The sequence below is a fragment of the Littorina saxatilis genome, linkage group LG1, assembly GCF_037325665.1.
Source record: "Littorina saxatilis isolate snail1 linkage group LG1, US_GU_Lsax_2.0, whole genome shotgun sequence".
Lineage (NCBI taxonomy): Eukaryota > Metazoa > Mollusca > Gastropoda > Littorinimorpha > Littorinidae > Littorina > Littorina saxatilis.
The window spans coordinates 55,556,820-55,574,158 of NC_090245.1; the positions used below are offsets into that span (position 1 = coordinate 55,556,820).

The 17,339-nt window shown below is 43.6% G+C and overlaps 1 long non-coding RNA gene across 1 annotated transcript in view; it reads left to right on the forward strand.

Moving 5' to 3' along the window:
- Positions 1-4,286: 4,286 nt before the first annotated feature.
- Positions 4,287-17,339, forward strand: part of LOC138974665 (uncharacterized) — a 300,124-nt gene continuing 287,071 nt past the window's right edge. The window contains exon 1 of the long non-coding RNA XR_011458417.1: positions 4,287-4,549. This is a non-coding gene — a long non-coding RNA (uncharacterized lncRNA). The remainder of the gene's footprint in view (positions 4,550-17,339) is intronic.

The following is a 17,339-nucleotide window of genomic DNA, read 5'->3' on the forward strand; positions in this document are numbered from 1 at the left end:
ACAGACAGACAGACAGACAGACAGAGACAGACAGACAGACAGAGAGTGTGTGTGTGTATGTGTGTGTGTGTGTGTGTGTGTGTGTGTGTGTGAGTGTGTGTGCGTGTGTGTGTGTGTAACAACATCCACACATGGCCTTTACAACTCATGAGAAACAAGACACTACAGTTACTATTGGATCCCTGTTGATTTTGGGGTACCCTCATCAGAACGACTGTCACGTGATCCCCCTGAAAAAAATCATCAGTCCGAAAATTGTTCCAGATAGCCAAGTTAAATGCTTTTAAAGATACAGTATAGAAAACTGGGGTACACAAGTCTTGCAATAACATTTGCTGAATGTCAATGCAATTCTCTGACACAACACGAATGACATGACACTCTGAATGTGTTAATGGCACAGAGAAACATACAATCTTGACAAATATTAACAAGTCGCGTAAGGCGAAAATACAATATTTAGTCAAGTAGCTGTCGAACTCACAGAATGAAACTGAACGCAATGCCATTTTTCAGCAAGACCGTATACTCGTAGCATCGTCAGTCCACCGCTCATGGCAAAGGCAGTGAAATTGACAAGAAGAGCGGGGTAGTAGTTGCGCTAAGAAGGATAGCACGCTTTTCTGTACCTCTCTTTGTTTTAACTTTCTGAGCGTGTTTTTAATCCAAACATATCATATCTATATGTTTTTGGAATCAGGAACCGACAAGGAATAAGATGAAAGTGTTTTTAAATTGATTTCGACAATTTAATTTTGATAATAATATTTATATATTTAATTTTCAGAGCTTGTCTTTAATCCGAATATAACATACTTATATGTTTTTGGAATCAGCAAATGATGGAGAATAAGATAAACGTAAATTTGGATCGTTTTATAAATTTTTATTTTTTTTTACAATTTTCCGATTTTTAATGACCAAAGTCATTGATTAATTTTTAAGCCACCAAGCTGAAATGCAATACCAAAGTCCGGGCTTCGTCGAAGATTACTTGACCAAAATTTCAACCAATTTGGTTGAAAAATGAGGGCGTGACAGTGCCGCCTCAACTTTCACGAAAAGCCGGATATGACGTCATCAAAGACATTTATCAAAAAAATGAAAAAAACGTTCGGGGATTTCATACCCAGGAACTCTCATGTCAAATTTCATAAAGATCGGTCCAGTAGTTTAGTCTGAATCGCTCTACACACACACACACACACACACAGACACACAGACACACACACACACGCACATACACCACGACCCTCGTTTCGATTCCCCCTCGATGTTAAAATATTTAGTCAAAACTTGACTAAATATAAAAAAATGGCTCAAACAAAATGCCTTTGTATGTAAACAAACAAGAAAACTGTCTGCACATAAAGTTAACTCATGTCTGTCCCCGCCCAGATTCCAACTCGCAACCCATGGAAGTCCTGTGCTCAAGCCACCTACTGAGCTACAGGGCCCTATGCATGTTCACGCATGCACACAGGCACACATAGGCACACACACACACACACACACACACACACACACACACACACACACACACTCACACACACACACACACACACACACACACACTCACACACACACACACACACACACACAGTAGAGAGAGAGGAAGGAACAGGCAAAGAATAGTGTGGACTCACTTGGCAACTTTTTAAATCAGATCTTCTTCTTCGTTCATGGGCTGAAACTCCCACGTTCACTCATGTTTTTGCACGAAGGGGGATAAGGCACCAGCAGGTCTGCACATAAGTTGACCTGGGAGATCGGAAAAATCTCCACCGTTAATCCACCAAGCGGACGTGGCCGGGGATTGAACTCACGACCTTCCGATTAGGAGGCCGATGTCTTATCCACTACGCCACTGCACCCGTCTTTTGCATCAGATTATCATAAACACTCCAAAGATGATTTGATAATGGTTTATATATATCGTAGAAAATATGCAAACATCTTACATAATAAAAAGACAGTTTTGTGCTAATTTCATAACAACAAATAAGAAACAAACAAAACACATTCACACACACACACACACACACACACACACACACACACACACACACACACGCGCGCGCGCGCGCGCGCACAAGCTTACTCAGATATCCATGCCAATGGACACAATCATTCAACAAATAAAAACACTGCACTCTAACTGTACACCACAGCAGTCAATCTCCAATGTTTTGTTCTCTTCAAACCTAGATCAGACACACTGCAGAGCAATACAGTAACTACCAAGCCACAACCCCTTTCAGTATTGGGAACAACAGATTCATTATCAAAGGTGGACGAATAACTCTCTTCTACAGCCAGATTTAAAAAAGAAAGAAAGAAACATCAAGAGAGAGACAAAAGAACGAGAGCACAAAACAAAGAGGGGGAAATAAGAAAGACAAGTGATGTCTAGTGTACTGCTTGTTTGCTTTGATTACAACCTCTCTCCCCCCCACCCCCTCACACCCTACTCACCTACGAAAGGAAATGAACTTGCATCTGACCAAATCATAGCCATATCGGTTGAAGGGACGTTAAAAAACAACAAACCACCATGTACAACCAACCCCACTCCTCCCTGGTTTTGATCGCCGCGTAGCTGCTCTTTACAAACTGTAAAATTTATACGTGAAATTTGTGAAGCCTTAAAACGTACAACCACCAACAAAGGGCCCCATACGACACCAAAGCCTGCACAGTTTCGACCCACTCTACCTCTTACTTTTTTTTATTATTTTTTTTTACATTTCTATTCTTGAGCATTTTAAATAATAAGCAACACAGACAACAAAAATGAGAAAAAAAACATCATATCAACACCAATCTATTCACTGATAATTACCACAAGTGAATGAAATATTACAAGTAGACATCACTGTTCATTGGCTCTATCGACGCCCGTTTCAGTTTAACCGCTTCCTTCCCTTTCTGTGATAAACCGTTCATAGATCGTCGTTCTCCCGAACTAACTCCTTGTCGTCGAGAATAGAGGATTTTGGGTAGGGAAATCCTTCGTGCAATGACATCAGCCCCTTTCGGCGATTGGTCAATGCACTTCCTAGCAATAATGTCGGTCACGCTTGAAAGTATCATCGCTACTTAATTGATATTGCTTTTTAAACTTTTACGAAGTGATCGGGAGCATAGGGTCAGTTATTAACTGAACTTGCCTCGCACAGTGAGATAAAGAGAACAGAACGGAGAGACTCGGAAACTCGAGTCGTCGCCACGCTCGAGAACTCAAGTGTTATATTTGAAGTTAAAATCTCCAGAATAGCTCAGATGGTAAAGCGCCCGATTATTCGCTAGTTCTTACTTTTGTTGTCCCGGGTTCGATCCGCTTCGACGCCAATTTATTTTAATTTTTTTCTGAACTCGTAATTCTTGTATTTTATTCATTTGCTTCATTCCAAACGTTTTGGATGATGTAATGAATCGAAATAATCAAAAATGTGCATAATTATTGAGTACTTCCAGCGTGACAATCTCCACAGAATTTCCCATTATATTTTTTTAGGAACTTCGGCGTTGGTGAAAATGTAATGCCCTATAGGTAACATCGCGACTATATGTAATGATGGAAACAAGAAAACGCCTTATAAATCACAAATACGAACGGGGAGACTAGTCGACAAATGCTCGATCGCGAACCCGGGCACGTGGAAAGTATGGTTGCAGTTCAAGTATTATTTTTCACACTTTTGGGTCGTATGCCTCCGAGGCGGGGTGGTAATTACGTTTACCTGCAGATCCGGGGGTCTCGAGTTCGAGTCCTATAAATGGCAAGTCTTTTGTAAAACATTTTTTCACCTTTTTCTTCTTTTCCTAACTCTATATACTTGTATTTTTTCTTTTTGATTGATCCCAAAGGTTTTGAGTCGTGTATTGAAAATCGAATATAGTGCGTGAGTGCCCTTGAACAGCTTTCCCACAATCCCGTATTCTATTTTTAGTACGGGATATCCCTAAGGAAAGGTCAAAGGGCATATGTATTATCGCGTGTCGACTGCTGGTAATAGTAGTAAAGTACTTCTAGTATAATAGACTTCTGCTGATACATATAAAAAAAATTAAAAACAGAAAAAGCTGTATTACGAAATGGCCCCAAAATCGATTTTTTTTTAAACAAAATAAGGCATATCGACAACAGTAGAAGGACGAGGTGTAATGAAATAGGGGGAACACAGACTAGGAGAGAATGAGAGAGATAATGGGGAAAAAGGGAGAGGAAAGTATGATTCAGAACTTGTTTATTCGTAAAAATACTATAGCCTACACATCTATATATATACTAGAATGAATACCCGCTTCGCCGGGTAGCCGGCTTCGCCGGGAAGAAGTACTTAGAGCCGTACGCCGGCTTCGCCGGGTCCGAACTATGGACCCGCCAAGCTTAGGTCCCTCCCAGATTCGTGGAATGGGAACAGCACGAAAATGATTCAGTGGCCATAATGCCATTCCTGACCATATCGAGTCCCATCCTTGTCGACGAATGTAACCGTGTTAATCACCTTTGGAGGCGAACTCCACTCAAACAGGACTGAGCAAGGTATGGCTTCTCAAAAGAAGGCCAGTACATAAAATTACAGAAAAGCCGCCAGACCACATCACAAACAGAACTGAAGAATGCACAGGTGTTGCTTACATAGAGACACACACACTTACACACACACACACACAAACACAGAGAAGCCGTATCTATAGAGAGATAGATGACAGTGTATTTTTCGCGTGGCTATAAATTGATTCGACCTTTGCACTTTTACAGTGAGGATAATTTACGGGTCCAATTTACGTTCTGTACACTGCGTTGACCTTCTAAAAATAGGTAACAGTAACAGAACGCCGGGAATATCCGAAGACGCTCAGCGCAGTGGACAGCGCAGTGTAGTAACTTACAACTGAACGGGAAAGCCACACGAAGGAAGGGAGATAAACGCCAAACACTGGAGAAGATAAGGAAGAGTTACTTATAATGATGAAATGAACCCAAAAACGAAAATGAGTTCAGCGCTGCGCGCTGAGAGCACGTGTTGAAATATCTCATCGATGATATTGTGTCCGGGGTGTAGCTGAATACGGTGTCCAAATTTGAAAAAGATCCACCGAGAACTTTGGCGTTGTGATGTGGTGTAGCGGCTATGGTGTGTCGGTATGGGGGCCCGGGTAGCTGAGGTGGAACCAAAATCGGTTCAGCGCTGCGCGCTGAGAGCACGTATTGAAATATCTCATCGACCAGATTTTGTGCAGGGTGTATCTGAATATGGACACCAAATTTGAAGCAGATCCATCGAGAACTTTGGCCGTGCATGGCGATCAATCACACACACACACACACACACACACACACACACACAGACACAAGTCGACTTGTGTCTGTGTGTGTGTGTGTGTGTGTGTGTGTGTGTGTGATTGATCGCCATGCACGGCCAAAGTTCTCGATGGATCTGCTTCAAATTTGGTGGGCTTATTGACAGAGACCCCGGACACAACCTGATCGATGAGATATTTCAACACGTGCTCTCAGCGCGCAGCGCTGAACCGATTTTCGTTTTTCACTGCACGTTACTATTTTTAGATCTCCCTTCCTTCGTGCGCCGGCGTCAATCGATATTCCCGTTTGTACGTTTATATTTAGAAGGTCACTGCACGTTACTATTTTTAGATCTCCCTTCCTTCGTGCGCCGGCGATGCCGGCGTACACCCGGCAAAGCCGGGTCCCCGGCGACGGCCGGGTATTCGGCTCTACTTCTTCCCGGCGAAGCGGGTAATCATCTAGTTCTTTCATACTTGAATAAACAGTTATTAAGTCGGCAGATCATATTTTTAGCAATAAAAACAATGATGTATCATATATAAATGCCAGCTTTGTCTTAAATCTTGTTCTTGACCTCACAGTTTTGCATTATGCAATTCGATTGCATATCTTTGTTTCAGAACAAGTTCAAATCGGCTATCCGTGACAAACCGTTTTGCATTTTACAACGATACATATTATTTTTTTGCTAATGAAATAATTGGTTCAACCTTTTGATCAGTATTCACACATTTTAAATCCTGAATAATACCCAAAGAATGAACAGTCTGGGTGCCCTCTGTCCACAGTTGGAAGTTTGTGATGAACTAATTTAGTAAAAGCCATAGGTGTCTTTTTAAGAAATTAATTCATCAATTAATCCCAACTCACTACAACAAGCCGTCAGGGTGTGGATTTTTGGTATGTGGCCAAATGGAGAAATGGTCTCATCCCATGTAAAAAGCCAGGCCAGATCTGAGATGGTTCGCCGAGAAGTGTTTTTACGAGAAGTGTGCCTTTAATTTCTGGCACCATGTTTCTTTTTATATACAATAATTCGTTCAAAATGTTCATGACTCAATCTACGTATTTTATAACTTCATGTTGTTTCACTGAGTATATTATTTTTATTTTGACAAAAACATTACCTTTTGCACAGATCAAGATGGTCATTGTTCTCCGAGACCGCGCTAGCAATTGTTTTTTGTTACCGTACTTCCAAGGTACACACCAAATTTCAGCGCAATCGACCCATAAACACCAGAGATGGAAGTGCGGACAGCGGGACACACAAACAAACAAACAGACAGACAAACAAACAAACAAACAAACAAAAAAACAAACAAGTAAAACCAATACAGTCCCGAACATACGGGGAGTCAGGGAGAACAACAGAGAACTGGTGGTGTGTAGAGGGAAGTCAGAAGTCGGAAATGTTATTTGTTAGGCCTCCGGCCCGTAACAAGACTGGTGACATATGATACAATGAAAAGCAGCAGAACAAGCAACATTAAGTTCCTACATCTTGCAACTGTGCATTCGTCAACGCATCCGTGCGAAATCGAAGAGCTTGATAAGTATACGTTGCTAGTTGTCTTACAAGTTTGAAATGTGTAGAAGACAGTAATTGGCACATTGGTGTGTAGAGGGAGACGGATGGAGAGAGGCAAAAATGGAAAGGGCAAAAACAAGGACCAAAACAATGAGAAATGAAACAGAAACAAAATGAAGGTCATCGCAGTGATATTGACCCAATGGCCCTTGAATTAGCATTGAAGTAAAGTGTTGAAGACACTGCAGGGCCGGACCAAGTTCGTTTGAGGGGGGGGGGGGGGGGGGGGTCCAACTGAAGGCAGGGGTCCAAAGTCCACATTTTCTTTTCTCTGAGAGGTACATTGGGTACATTGGATGGCCAGGGGGGGGGGGTTCCGGAACCCCAGGAACCCCCCCCCCCCCCCCCCCAGATCCGGCCCTGCACTGGATCTGTTTGCAAGGGTAAAAATAGCCTTCACCAACACAACACATCATGCAGAGCATCAAGTCACGCGGCACAAACAGTCTGAACGCTCTTCTACTTCAGGGCGATATCCTCCACCATCAACTACTACCATGTCCAGCGCTGCTGCCAATAAACAAACAAGTCAGAAAAAAATACCATCGCTTCTAAAAACAAGACAAAGCAAAACAAAAGAGAAAAGAAAGCGAGCCATTGTTTACAAACAATATTAGTCCCAAACAACCACGACAGCTCAAAGACATGTGGCTATAACCAGAAAGAGTACGTGCCAGAAAGAAGTCAGTCAGGGTGACATTGACACAGCATCCCGCACAAATTAGCTTTGGTGACCGTGACAGTGACATTGGTTGCCAGAGTTTGTTTCAAAGATCGAAAATAGCCTGCATTGATAGAAGACAGCGACAGACAACACTCGGTTGCATCAACTCACGTGGTACAAATACCCACCACATTGTCTCCCGGCTAGACTGCACGGCGGGGGGGGGGGGGGGGGGGGGGGGGTGGTGGTGGTGGTCCGAGGTGAGACGGTGAGAGGGCAGTGCTAACAAGAAGAGCAAAGAACATCAATGTCTAGGCGCTGACCATCAGTATAAAACGCCAAGGCCAGGACTGACCGAAGCAAAGTCAGCTCCGCTCTCCAGCCAGCAACAACGTTACAATAGAAAGAAAGGAAGGTGATCGTGGAAGCAACTAGAAGAGAAAACCAAGAAGGAATAGGTGTAACGTCCACCTGAGCTGTAGGGATAAAAGTGTAACATCATGTGGTGAAGTACGAGCGAAGATACGTTCCTCATTCCGCAGTTGTCGTCTGCAACAAGCTCTCGTATTCATTTTTCGTATTGTAAGCCAAGTGATCACGTTCCCTTTGTCCAGAGAAGCAAGTGCTCCACTTTGAAACTTTTTAATTCTAGTCTCAACATTTTATTTTCGCTGCCGTTTGAATCGTGTCCCGAATCTTCAAGACAGAGACACTATTAAGTTTCAGAACTACGTTTTCGTCCGCAGAACTGTGAAGTTTTGTTTCGACTACAAGGTCCTGATTTTCGTGCGGACAAAGTGTGCTGTATTTCTGTTTGGAACATCCCAGCTTTCGCTACTTGTAAGTCGTATTCTTTTCTCTTACATTCATTGTGTGCTTAGCTGTGTCTTTGGCATACATTTGGGTCACCTGCTCTTGTATTATCTGCCTTTTGTCTGTTTTGTGTTACTTTTTACCGTATTTAACTCACTTAATTGCTTTTTTCATGTCTCTTTAGGGCACATCATCTTCACATCTACCCAATTGGCCATTGCTGCCACTGGGGTAGTTATATGTCTTATGTCTCTCTTGTATATCACTTTCGTATTACTTTCGTATGTTGTTATTCTCTGTTTGTAGCTGTTTTCATCTAACTTCCATTGTTCGTTTATTGAAGACTGGATAACAGACTTTAACAGAAAAAAAAACAGACCATCATCAGTATTTTATAACCTTTATTCTACCTGAAGTCTCTTGTCCCTTTTTTTACGAGAGGAAGGTCAATTAAACTTTGTAGAGCAGTTTACCTGACTGTTTCGTCTGTGGAAAAGTGCTGACTGATTTACAATTGTGCCTGAATTTCATGGACTTTGTGTTCTTGCTTGCCGTTAAAATTGTTCACCAGACGTCGGTGAAATTTTTCTCAGCGGCAGTCCATTATCTCTCCTCTCTTCTTTATTGAATACCACAGCCAACCAAGTTATAGCAACGGTAGTGTATATCTAGTGAAAAGCTAAACCCTTCTGACCAATGTTTAAAATCTTCCCCACCATCCGTACAGAACAAGTTTTATAATGTTGTATCGCCAAACATCTTCATCGACCAAACACGAAAGCCTGTCTGTCTGTCTGCATGTCTGGCTGGTCGATCCTCTCTCTCTCTCTCTCTCTCTCTCTCTCTCTCTCTCTCTCTCTCTCTCCAATTCAATTCTCTCTTTAAGGAAAGGTTGTAAGCCTAGGCTGTGCCTAAAACCTTTATCCTTATGTATTACATCTCTCTCTCTCTCTCTCTCTCTCTCTCTCTCTCTCTCTCTCTCTCTCTCTCTCTCTCTCTCTCTCTCTCTCTCCCTCTCTCCCTTTCTTTTTCTCTGTTTGTTTCTTTTTCATGGAAGTCGTATTCCCCCATGCCTTATAAAAAAAAAAATCCCCCTCGAAGTGCCCACTGCTGTTCTAAAAAAATCGTAAGCACAGGTAAGGTTGTAAAGTGTCTTTGGAAATCTCTTTTGTTAAAGATATCTACCTTCCCGTGTACCATCTGTATCTGTCGACTTTTACATGGAATAAGAGCATTCTTCCGGTTGGACACATACCAAAAATCAATAGCTTGGCTGCTTCTTGTAAAAAAAATGAAAATGTTTGCTGAGTACATTTCGCAGATTGCAATAAGTGTCCGATTAAAAAACAATCATCCAGCAAAGAATACCCACTCTGTACAAGGAGCACACGGGCTCAATATTTTTTAGTAATGTGCTAAAGTGGATGGATGCACTTATTCTAAGTAAAAGCCTGGACACATCTATATAGTGATTCACAAGGTGCTCGCTGCACGTGAAGGGTGATGCCTTTACCTTTATAGTAAGACAGGAAAAGCCAATCAGGACCTGAGATGAAGAGTGCAGGCATGAGTCCACCCAAAACTCTCATTTTTCAAACCTTTAAAGCCCTTATCGCAAAAGTGCTTTAGCTCATAGACGTTCGATTCCTGTTCTTTTATGTTCGTTTTGACTAAGAGAGAAAGTTACAGTCGCTGTTAAGCAGTGAGTTCTCCTTGCTGCTGCATGTGCATCGGGGACCGCAGACTAGGCTCCCTTCAAACCCTGCCTTTAAACCTGATCCGTTATAGAGATTTTCTTCGGACGGGAATGTCCAGTCTACAGTGTTAAGCAAAGCCGCGCAGAGATGACTGCAAGCTACGTACCATTCAAAACCTGACCTTCAACACAAACTGACCTAACTGACCACTTCATATTTCAGACAGGACTTCCAAGTCCAGTGTCTGACCAGGGCCTTGCAGTGAGGATAGCTGCTTCATTCCATTCAGACCTAACTGACCACTCTATTTCAGACAGGACTGTCCAGTCCACAGTGTCCACGCAGGGCCTTGCAGTAAGGACTGCAGGCCGTCTCTTCTCCACCACGGAGTCCAAGGTGCTGCCCGCCAAGAGTGGTGCCGACCCCTCCACCGCCTCCTTCTCCTCCCTCTCCTCCCTCAAGCTGCGCGCCATGATCACCGGCCCCCGCGAGCGCTGCCTCCTCTCCTTCATCGTCCTCAGCGTCTTCGGCGTGGTGCAGCTACACTTCATCATGTCCCACCCCCGCCACCCTCACCTCCCCCAGCCCTGCCCTCCGGAGCCCGGCATCCACTGGGTGCGCGACCCGCAGAGCTGCTTCCATTACTTCATCTGCGTTGGCGGCCGGCCCATCCGCATGCCCCAGTGCCCGGACCATAGCGTGTGGTCCGTGGGTGCCCGAAACTGCGTGCCCATCCACTCCCTGTGGGACGACTGCCCCCACCTCTCCCAACCCCCTCCCCCACACTCTCTGCGGCAGCCACCACAGCCCACAGCTTTCTCCGTGACGCGCGCTGCCCGCAACTGGACGGCCGCTTCGGACCGCATGGACGCCCTCCTGGACTCACTGCACCCTGACCACCGACAACGGGAAACATTACTGCGTGCGTCTCACTGCCTCAACACATTAATTTCTTCTCTGTCTGTCTTTCTGTCCATCTCGTTATCTTTTACAAAGGATGATATACTAGGTGTTATGTGTATTTGATATTCCTTTCCTTTTGATGACATCTCTAGATCAGCTTTCTGACTCCCTTGCTCGAAGACCATGAAAGAGTTTTTTCTCCGCATTAAAAAGCTGATTGTCATTTCAGCGTGTATGCTATTCTTGTAGATCTGAACATAATTGTTTGTTTTAACACGTTTTTGTTTAACCACATGAAGTGCTCAGGTCAGACTACCGCTTTCGTGGTCTTAGAGTCTTGTACAAGACAAACCTTATTAAACCAATGCAATCATGCATTATTCCAACAAACATTTGAGCCAACATGACAAATATTCAGACCAATATCTAAAACTATAACCTCAAAGTATACATCGAAGTACATGCCTCCGACGAAGCATCCAAGAGACTGACAGCTATGATTTCCAAGCTACCTGACCTCTGACCATCCACCTCCTTATGTTCCCACCCAACAGGCGTGCTGCCCAACCACCCGTGTTTGTTCAGTGGGGAGCAGACCTACCTGCCCCACCCCGGCCGCTGCCACTGGTTCTACAACTGCTCCGCCCCCGTCACGGACGAGGGGAGGGCGAAGTCGGACAGGGACGGGTGGGACGGACTGACGGAGGAGTGCCCCTACCCCCAGCTCTTCTCTCTCGCCACCCACACCTGTGTGCACTACGCCGACGTCGACTGTGGCAAGCGCGGCCTCTTCCTTGACCCATGTGAGTTCGGTTTTTTAGTTTTTTTTGTACCATGGATTCATTAAAAAATAAATGAGTTTACAACAAATCCCAAGATGATTATCTGAGGATGACAGTCTTATGGATCTTATGGATCTAGTAAGCATGGTTATGTTGAACACATGAAAAAAACAAGTGCTGGGACATTTTTTCCCGAAAGTCCAATACCAATGGGTCTATCGAGATCTGCTGACTGAGTAATAGACTTGATCGTCTACTAGTATATCTATGCTATAAAACTACCACAGCCTGAACAGGTTGTTTTTGTGTAACCCCAACAGGTGAGTACCGCCAGCTTCACTGCCAGACGGCCCACTGCCAGTCATGCAGCCTTCGTCACGGGAGCTGCGTGGGGCTGAGCGACGGTCTGCAGCCACACCCCGGTCGCGAGTGGACGCCACGCTACTTGCTGTGCAAAGACCAGCGCGCCCTCCAGCAGCTGGAGTGTCCTCAGGACAAACCCATCTTCTCCCCGGACACAATGCGCTGCGAGAGCTGGATGGACATCCCCAAGGCGCACGGCGGCATGCAGCCTTCTTGCCAGGGCCGCCATGACGGCAGGTACCCGGATGAGACGGGTCGCTGTGGCGTCTTCTACGAGTGTGCCGACAACGTCATCCAGGGTCGCTTCGAGTGCCCCACCGGTACTGTCTTCCACCCTGAGAGACAGGTCTGTCGCAGGAAGAACGCTCAAGGTGGGTTGACCATATTTTACTTCTGCCTCATATTTACACTTATGTGCACAAATATGTAGCTTGGAAGCTATACTTACTCCTGTTAAGCCATTTTAACGACTGTGCTAGAAATCTAGAAACCTCATCAGCTTAACCGGGTTTTTTCTTCAATAAAATGTGTATTCATAATTGCTAATGACCATTACAGGCATCCCTCCCCCTTGCGGCAACCACTCGGCCAATGGTCGTAGCAGCCTGGGTGTGTCACTGTTGCTGTGTGGCCACATGGAGGACGGGCTGTACGCCGACCCTTACGGCCGCTGTGCGCTCTACTACGAGTGCCAGCAGTCCCTGCTCAAGACCTACCACAAGTGTGACCTGGGCACCTTCGACCCTCGCACCCAGCGCTGCCAGTTCTCCCTGACCCACGTGCCGGCCCCGTGCGGACAGCGGCCCAACCCTTGCCTGGACACGCCCGACGGTCAGTTCGCAGACCTGGCCTCCAACTGCCAGGCGTCGTACCGCTGCAAGAACAACCTGATGGTCCGACAGCGAGCCTGCCCGCCCGGTAGAGTGTTCCACCAGGAGAAGGGCCTGTGCCAGCTGCCCAACGACACCCCGCCCCCCTGTGGCTTGGCTCCCTCCTGCAGGGACAAGGCTGACGGCCGCTACCCCTCGCCCCTCAAGGGCTGTCAGTTCTACTACACCTGCAGGGCTGGACACTTTGTGAGCTACAGCCAGTGCTCGGTGGAGAAGGGCGGCTTCTACTTCAACGCTCTCACTGGCCGCTGTGACTTCCCACAGAACGTCTGTGCTCCCTGTGGAATCCGTACACACAACTGGTGAGTGCTGACTTAATTGTCTGTAGATTTCGTGCAGATATTGGCCTCATTTAGTCTTATTTCTAAATGTCTAAATTCTTCTTGCAATGGCTAAGTGTTGTATGTTCGGCGTTGACTGCTTTTCCTACACTTGACGAAGGCAGTTGTCAACGGAACCTAGAGATGTCTCTCCCTCTCTCTCTTGATCTTTGAGTACACATGGCTTCGTGTACATTTCAGTGTATGCAACAGCCTCTATTCCCTCTCACCAGGAACTCTGTCACACTTCAACTCAACCGATTATGTGTCCTTGCGTTCTTACTTTAATTCTGTGTGCCTTTTCTTTTGTCTTTCTGTCCGTCTTTCCTTCTGTCTCCCCATCCTGAGAATTTTCCTTCTTCAAGTTTTCACAATTTGTTCCCTATCTTTGTTTCAGCACTCTTACGTAAAGCAAGGCCTGATACCAAGTTATCAGTATTTGCGTTGAAAATCTCTCCAAGGCAGCTCAGGAATTGTTTTACTCATCTTTACCTCACGTTACGGACATAACATGATGGCCAGAACTGATGATGGTCCATGCCTATCCATGACATGTTGCCACAGTGAATGTATGTTTCTGTATATGTTGTGCTTTCGAGCAGTTTAAGGATGTGTGTGTGGAACGGTCATAATTTTTGATAACATTTCACCCCTGCTGTACACAAATTCTTCTTTCTGAGTAAAGAAGAAATTAAAAATATTTTTACAGATTGTCTTATCAAGTTCAAGGTTGTTTTTTATCAAGTTCAAGTTTTATTAGTTCATAACCCATGGGTGCATTTTGAACAATAAATACAATCAATACAATCATGATATATGCTAATATAGTAAATAAAATTTATTTTTTAATTTTTTATGAAAAACTCTACAAATTCTATTAATAAAGTCCAAAATATTCTTTAGCAATTTCTTTTTCTTAGTAGCAAACAACTTTTTAAATTTAAGTGCATTAGGTTTTTTGCAATAGTAAGGTGGTAACAACTCAGCTCTTTCTTCTTTGAAAAAAATCACAGACAAATAAATAATGGAATTCATCACCTATATCTTGTGATACACATTTGGTGCAAATTCTTTCTGACCTCGGGATATTAAGATAACGTTCTTTCTGTACAGGCAAATTGTTGTTTAATGTTCTAAACTTCATCATTGAAACACATTGCTGATATGACAGGTGTGTGACATAGTCTTCACATGCAAAAATATCAGGTGTTTATCAAAGTTCAAACTGCAGCTGAATCGCGTGATTTGAACTTGTCTTATTCTTGTGATAAACTTTTGAATGTTAGGAGCGAATAGATGTGGGCTGAATTCTTGCAAAATGCATGCTTGCAATGATTAGTGCAATCCATGGGTTTGGGAACGGAGAACTGATTTAAGAGGTCGGTGTTAAAGTGAATCTCTAAAACCAAAATCAGCGAATCAGCAACGGGATACAGCTAAATCATTAAAATTACTGTTCCTCAGGTATGGATTATAATGTTCTTCCATGAATGGGGTTTGGAAGGGGGAAGGACTGTTAGACCCAGTACACATCAGACCAAATCAATGAAAAGCAGAATCAGCGATGTTATGTCATTCTAGCAGAAATTAGACACAGCTGTCCTTGCAATTAGCTAACTTCGGATGAATCAAGTACGGCCTATCATGTGAACGAAAGTAGAAACATTGTACATATACCTGTAAATGTAATATATATACTCACTATATTTGTAAATAGCTTCTTCCTGTACATAACAGCTTCAGATCTATTTAGTTGTGAATACACAAAATGTACATAACGTTATACACCCGGAATGTATTGTTGTTTGAATCACATCCATAATATGAGAACCCCACTTTGCGCCGAGTGCAATAGACATAATATGTAAATATTGAACGATGAATACATTTTGAAAATTATGCATGCCTTTGTGTGGTTTGTGTGTAGTGTGTGTGTGTGTGTGCGTGTGTGTGTGCATGTGTGTGTCAGTGCGTGCGCCCAAAACAATTACTAGAATTAGTCAAACAGCATCCAACCATGGCCTTCACAACTCACGAAAGACAAAAAACTACAGTTGCTGTCGGATCCTGGTTGATTTTGGGGCACTCTCATTAGAACGGCTGTTATGTGATCCTTCTAAGAGAAATCATCAGTCCGAAAATTGTGCCAGGCAGCCAAGTTAAATACTTTCAAAGACAATGACATAGAAAGTTTAAATTAGATTTAGTACGATTTTTTTTTTTTTAGCTAGGGTACAAAAGTCGACATTCGTTGAGCACCAATGCAATTCTCTGGCACAACATAAAGGACGTAACACCCTGACTGTGTTAATACAGCCATACAGTATGGCACAGAGAAACGTACAATCTTGACAAACTAGAAACTAAACAGAGTCTGCACATAAAGTTAACTCATGTCTCTCCCGGCCCAGATTCCAACTCACAAACCATGGAAGTCCTGTGCAACTAAGCTACAGGGCCCTATGCATGTTCACGCACCACCCCCCCCCACACACACACACACACACACAGAAGAGAGAAAGGAGGGGAACAGGCAAAGAATAGTGTGGATTCGCTTGTTCAACTTTTTGCATCAGATAATCATTAACACTCCAAAGATGATTTGATAATGGTTTATTAATATCGTAGAAATATGCAAACATCTTACATAAGAAAAAGACAGTTTTGTGCCAATTTCATAACAACAAATAAGAAACATAGAAGCACACACACACACACACACACACACACACACACACACACACAGAGGACACACAAGCATACTCAGCTATTCATGCAACAACTAAAAACATCAACAAGAAACAGGACTAAAACACCATCACAGTCAATCTCAAATGTTGTGTTCTCTTCTTGTCCTGACTCTATAACAAAACCAGATTAGACACACAGTAGAGCAGTACAGTAACCACCAAGCCACAACCCCTTTCAGTATTTGGAACAACGGATTCATTATCTCTCACTGAAAACATCGCTTTAAACAATCTACACTGTACGGTGTGTTGTTCACACAAGGTCAGTAATTACGAGACAACCTTTTTTACATACTGCATAACTTTGTGGCAATTGTTCCATTTTAGAAGAAAAATATTTGAACTTGATTACTAGCAGTTTTGTGAATGAGTTTTGAAACCAGAAGAATATAAAGTTTCAAGAGTAAACTTTGATCTAATTAGTATACTTACCAACTCACATAGATAGCAATAACTTCGTTTGGTTGCTAAGACATCGAAGCACTCTTACATGGTAACATGGGGAGATAACTCTAAAACAAAAACCACATGCCATATAAGGCATGGTCCGTAGTAGTTATCTCCCCTACCGGTGTACCGCGCATGTGCAGGATGTATACCGGTGACACTCATTCCGTCCTGAAACATATACCCCTTTATACAATTTGCGGGGAAGGCTGGGAGGGAATTCAATATGTGAGTTGGTAAGTATATTAATTAAATCAAAGTTTACTCTTGAAACTTTATATTAAATTACATATTCTTACCCAACTCACATAGATAGCAGATTGCTAATTTAGGTGGTGGGAAAATGTACTCACAGTTAACATCTTGCAAGAATCTGGCCTGCAGCTACCATAGCTGGCAGACCGAAAGTTCCGTTCTGTCGGGCACTTGATACGTCCCGCAGGTAAAAATTTAAACAGACATCTTCTGATGTCCAGTAGGCTGCATTCAAGACTTCTTCAAGTCTTCCAGACTCTTTAAGACAGCCAAGGAGGAGGCCCATGCCCTGACTTCGTGAGTCCGAGCTGACGGTAGTGCTCAGGTTTTGTTATAATTTCTTAGCAAAAAAACTAGAAGCCAAATAAACCATCTCCATTAGTTCAGATCAAACCGCTGAGCAACATTCTAGCTCCGTCAGATCCGGATGTAACTAATTGCCCTGTGCGAGCCTTGAGAGCTTACCTGTCTCGCACTAACCCGATCAGGTCACCAAAACAAAAACTTCTTTTTATCTCCATTAATACTAAGAGAGAAAAAGATGTTA